Source organism: Galleria mellonella, unplaced genomic scaffold (genome assembly GCF_026898425.1).
Source record: "Galleria mellonella isolate WM207_F2 unplaced genomic scaffold, CSIRO_AGI_GalMel_v1 utg117, whole genome shotgun sequence".
NCBI lineage: Eukaryota > Metazoa > Arthropoda > Insecta > Lepidoptera > Pyralidae > Galleria > Galleria mellonella.
Window position 1 is genome coordinate 578,658 of NW_026441980.1, and position 6,363 is coordinate 585,020.

The window sequence follows — 6,363 nt, forward strand, 5'->3', positions numbered from 1 at the left end:
TACCAATAAAATATATATTTATAATTAAATAAATACAATAAATTATTAAATAAATTAATATTCAAGAAATGATACTACAAATCAGAGCAAAACAGAGGGCCTACCATGAAGTGTCTTTCGAAATTTCGGAGCCAAACGAAACACAAATTTGATGTTAAAATTACATAATACATGCCGTTTGGAAATAATAAAAATGTTAAAATATTGTTCCTTTGGACTTTTATGATAGGATGTATGATGAACAAAATGTTAAAGTCCATTTATTAATCCGATTTTGGTATAAACTAAAACACGAAAATGAGTCCGAAATTTCGGAATTTCATTTCATGGTAGACCCGCAGTACACTCTGATCGTATTTATAAAGCCAGTTATTTGTCTAAGACGTAGGTTAGAATTCCAACCAAATACAAATCAATCAAAATTGGTTGACCTTCAAACAGACCAGTTCTGTCTAGACTAAGAGTAAGTGATAATAAATACCTACTATAGCTAGTTTATAGTATTTAAAACACCCACGCCGACTTTTCGTCGAAAATATACCCAAATTTTATTATAAATTGAAACTATGTCAATGAATTTTTAATATGGTCAGATATTCTTTTTTTTATGTCCAAAAATTTAAATTATTATTTCAACCGTTAACTGTCCACTGCTGAACATTAGCCATCCCCATAAGACGAGTTTTACCGATAGTTGCCACGCTTGGCAGGCGGGCTGGCAACCGCAGTTAGACTTTTACAGACGTTTTAAGAGGAACGCTCCTGCCCATCCCTCTACTATATGCTCCCACCGGAAAGGAAGGGGTGGTCCATTCTATGCCGGGACCTACACCTACCCCCCCTTCCTTTTCCCCTTCCTACCCCTACACTCTCTCCTTTTCTGTGGGTGTTGTATGGAACAATTAAGGGAAGGCGAGAGATGGGCAGCAGCGTCCCTCTAAAACATCTCTAAAGCCTAACTGTAACCCAATCCGCCTGCCAAGTGTGGCAACTACTGGCAAAACCCCAGTGTTTAGCAGTGGACAGTTAAAAGCTAATATAATGGTATGACAATTCGAGAGGCATCACCCTCTCTAAACGTATCCCTTGGATGACTCATAGGAAAGAATTTTTTAGACCTTTTTTTTATAACACAGGGAGCAAACGAGCATGCGGCTCACCTGATGGGAAGTATCTACCGCCGCCCACGATCACCCACAACACCAACGGCATTGCAAGTGTACTGCCGACAATAAAAGAAATATGCTTATAGATCGAAGTAACGTCATGTGAGAGTGTGTGGTCGTTCTGTAATGTATGTACATAAATATAATGCACGACTGATGAAGTACACCATTATAGATTTGCAGTTATATATATGTGTATCATTATACATCATTATCCTTAACTGTCACAACATCATTAAAACGACGACATTACTGATGGCTATGCAACTAATAGGGAAAATTAAATTTGTAATGCAGCCAAGCCATCGTCAGGCGAGCTCGTGGAACGTGTGTGGGCGAACGACTGTTGATTGCACATTATGTTGTATGGGAATAACCTTCGTGGCATGTATGTGTCTCATCCACCTGTGTTTCTTTGTAAATTCATTAATAATATTAAAGTTTTTTTTTTTTATACAACTTAGAATGATAAACAAGCTGATGGCTCATCTTATGGAAAGTGATAACTGTAGCCTATAGACATGAGCTGTACCATGGACATAACATAGTATACTGTTTCGCCCATGACATACCTCATGCGTTACCATTCCTGAGAACTAAGGTGACCCTGTAAATACATACATACATTTCTTTTGGCCACAACTGAATATCAGTGTTTTGCTCTTTTTATGGCAAAGCAATGAGCTGAGTTGTGGCCATTTTGTATTACTGTGGCACACGCATGAGGAAAAAAAATTGTTACTAATTTTATGCATTTGTTTTTTTTCATTTTTATTTTTTTTTTGTACATGTATCTTTTTTTATCTTTTCTCACTGTGCATTTGCGTCTGTTGCTGTTTGTGTGCTGTTAGTGATGCAAATAAATTATCTATCTATCTATCTGTCACGCCTGTCTCCGATTAGGGTAGACAGAAACAATGAAACGCCAAATGCTTCGATTTAAACAAACCTCTTTCGCTTCCTCCACATTCATCAATCTTTTCATACACGCTCGCCGGTTACGGGTACTTTTAATTTGGCCCTTCTTCAGCACGTCGCCTATTCGGTCGACATACGTCTAGGGTGACCCCTACCGACATCTCCATTCATGACCCTGTAAATAATACAATTAATAGAATAGCATTTTAATGGTGTAAAATGAAATGGTAACCCTGCTTGCTTTATGGTGACAGGGTACCAATGAATGATGATAGATCAGGATGAAGTGAAATCAGAAAGCTTTCATGGAGGAATTCCTCAAAAAATATCCTCGATGATTTCCAGGAGGGACCACGCGGAGGTCAACCTGACAGAAGTTAGTGACGGGGGGCATTAGCCCCCATTGCTAACATGCTTCCCTCCACTCGTCTACCTGTCTGAGTCTATTTATCTTTTTATTTGTTCCAAATTGCGGTTGTCACAATTGTATTCCTAAAAAGTCTATCTTAAAATTTGGTATATATTTTATGTTGATATCCCATCTAAATATAATATATTTAATTGAAATTCATACTTTTGAAATACTCGTATACGCGTACGAACTAGCGGGCAAACACTAGTTTGGTTTAAATTAACAATATTGTCTTACAATTGACACCCTTTACTTTTAAATGAGGACTTGCTTTAACCAATTTTATAAAAAGTGAAGTTAGTTTTATCACTCTTATACTAACAAAATCATATTAATACGAATTGAACATCGTGGGTAGCTATTAATATATAAAAACATTTAATATAAATCGAAACAATATGAAACATAAATGTAATTCGCTATAAATAACTAAACGGCCATCCGTCTGTATTGACACGCGGTATATTTATTCATAAAACCTTATAAAACAGCAAATGGCAGCGAAAGGGGAGTAACACGGGATATTGTCTGCTGTTCATCATACGACACGCGCGAATAGTGCTGACAGATAGTCCTGAGAGCGGCGCCATTTTCAGTATCGATGTCGATAAAACGCAATGACAGTTTTGACACAAAAACCTACTACTACAGTAGAAATATGTGATTTTTGTTTGTTTTTTGTTTCACTAAATCTACATGAATATGTTGGTCTAATAAAAGTAATTAAAGTGGTAATGTATGTTTATGTAATTCGTATTATTTTTAATTACCACATTTTTGTGACCTAATTTCATAACTACATTTATTACATTAATTTTCAAAGATTATTTAATTAATTCTTATAAAGAATTAAGTAATTAAAATCTTAGTTTAATCTTTATAAAAAAAAAAAACTAAAAATATAAAAGAATAATCACCTGATTTAGTTAAGAAGGGTACAGTTAGACATTTATTATAATTCATACAATAAAATCAATCGATATTGCAACTAGTCCTTTCAAATGGTCCGAGCCTATTGAAATTACTGGTTTAATTAATTTCAAGCACCTTGAAATCCCATTTATGCGAACAGGCATCCCTATCACGCGAGCGCGGGACTGCACGGCGCGCGGCGCCCGGTACCACAGCACAGCTCGATTTATCGAGTGTCGACACAACAGCGCAGCACTAGGGGGCCTCACGCGTCTTGATACGTCGCTTGTAGGTCGTAATTTAAAATCTCTGATTTATAGTCCAACAGTAGCATTAAATTTGTAATCATATATTGATTTACAGCCACGATAAGGGCGCGCCCGCTGCCTTCCCAGAATGCGAGACAGTGGTCTATTGCGGACGTGGTGGAGGCTTCGGCCGTTTTGCACTGAAATTGCTTTACATGTGGGCTGCAGATACAACTTGAATTGTGATATGACAAGACAATAATATTCATTGTTGGTAGCGGATATTGTTTCGTTCGACGACAACGGCGCGATAAAATCACTATTGTATTTATCGTGCCGATGAAATATGGCTCGCCTGTTAATGGGTTTTTGGTCTTGTGAGATCTCATTTTGTTATATTATTATCGTAATATTGACTTAAATGTTACAGTTTAAGTTTATAATTCGAAAATAAAATAACTATGTAAGTAGTAATAAGTAATTATGTAGTAATAAGTAGGTACTGTTTTTTTTATCCAACTATAGAGTAACTATTAGGATATAATTTTACGCAAATTTTACTAGAAAGAGACTTTGTATAAAAGTCGTTTGCTTGGGTACCTCTGTCCCATTCGTGTTTCTACCGTAAAGCAGTTGTGTTTGCGTATATATGGCGTGAATTTACAGGGTACAGAGGAATAACATCTGAGTCACACAAGAATGGCAACTCATGGGGGGTATCATGGGCGAAACAGTATACTCCGTTATGTCCATGGTACTGCTCATGTCTGTAGGCGACGGTTACCACTATCAATCAGGTGGGCCGAAAGCTTGTTTGCTATTCTAAGTTGTATATTTTTTTTTATTAAAGTCAGTAATTGCTATTAATCATGAATTTGTCTTTAATTATATTCAGTAAACAATAAATTAACAAATACTTAAATATAACTAATATCAACAATGCGATTTACTTAGTAGCAAGTAATTTAGTAATCTAAAAATCTATATTTTCATTAAGTTTATACATAAACCACTCACCATACAGAGAGAAGTACACAGAAAAGTACTACACTCAAACCCATACTATTCACACATGTGTTTCTAAAATAAAAATTAAAAAATACCTCATAATAACTGTATTGATATAATTATATAGGTGTACAGTAATATAATGTATGATCCAGGACAAAGACTGGAGATCACAAGGATTAATATTTGAACGTACAAACCTAAATAATAAAATTTATATATTTATTATTCTATAAACACTTACAATATGATTTATCTGTATCGATATCAGATTGGTATACCTATTTGTATATTTATCTGCACTTTGGAATGATAAAAGCGATAAGATCTTTTTTTTATTGCAAAAAAATTGTCATTTTAATCGCACGAACAAGGAAGTACACCTCACCGATTCCAAAAAAAATATCCAAATGGATTCGGATTTAGCAAATGCATCGTAACATACATAAGTCTAATAAATTACATAAATTATATAAAATATCTCAATTTTTGTGACAAATCACCAGTCTCGACCACAATATTTCAATAATCAGATACAATCAACACATACATACAATTCATTGCATTGAATGCGTCCGCGCATCGTCCGTCGCCACGTATAAAAAGAGCATATCAACAGATAAAAGAGCATACATCAAACAAAACAATGGGTTACATATTAAAAATTAGTCGAAATGTCCGCGCGTGTAATTCGATTTGGTCGACACTTCCTGTGCATTGTCGATGCGTCTCCCACTACGCGCCAATGCGACTTGCGCCGGCGCAGCGGCAAAGATTATTAAAGCAGAATAGATGGGGAACATCATATGTTATATGAGTATTATTGCTAAGTTCAAAAAATCTTCTAATAACTTGATTTTATGGAATTCAAAGCTACATCTTCCTATCATTCGGGCTGAGTGTGTTACTGATTACACCACAAAAAAGGGAATTAAAAATTAGCTGAGAGCATTCCTTCCGTATTCATACAGCTCGGATACCAGAAAGATACAGCTACAAATTCCATCAAATTGAATTCATGGAAGATATTTTTTCAATCTATTAATAATTAAGAATTTTCAAACGCAAAATATTTGCAAATTATATCTTTTTGACATCTTAATATAAGAAATATAAAGTGTATGTTAAGCAAACGATTTTACTATCCTATTATAATGAAAATATTTAAGGTGTCTAAATATATACATACGAACCTATGTCCACATTATATTCCCATATATGAAAAACTGTAATTTACTCTTTGAATCCAACAATATAGATTATCTAATCTAGAAAATATTATTGAAGAGTCACTATTACTTTACGGTTTCAATGTATCGAAAGGAATGTATGTGACAGTTTGCGTGCAGACGTAACAAACATGAAATCCTATCTCCGATTCTTATGAAACCACTCATTCCCTTATTCTATCACATTCAGGTTCCATTTCTATGCATTTTTTTTATCGAAATTAAAATGTCTGTTACTATTTCAAACTTTTCATAGTTTCTCTAATTATTTATCTTCATTTCAGCCATTATCCGTCCACTACTGGACACAAGTCTCCTTCATAGACCGCTATAAAGAACGGTCCTGGGCCACCTGCATCCACTAACTTCCTGCAATGTATTATAGGTCGTCACTTCATCTAGTGGGGGTCGTCCCATACTGCGTTTACCCGTACGTGGTCGCCACTCAAGAACCTTTGTTGTCGGTTGTC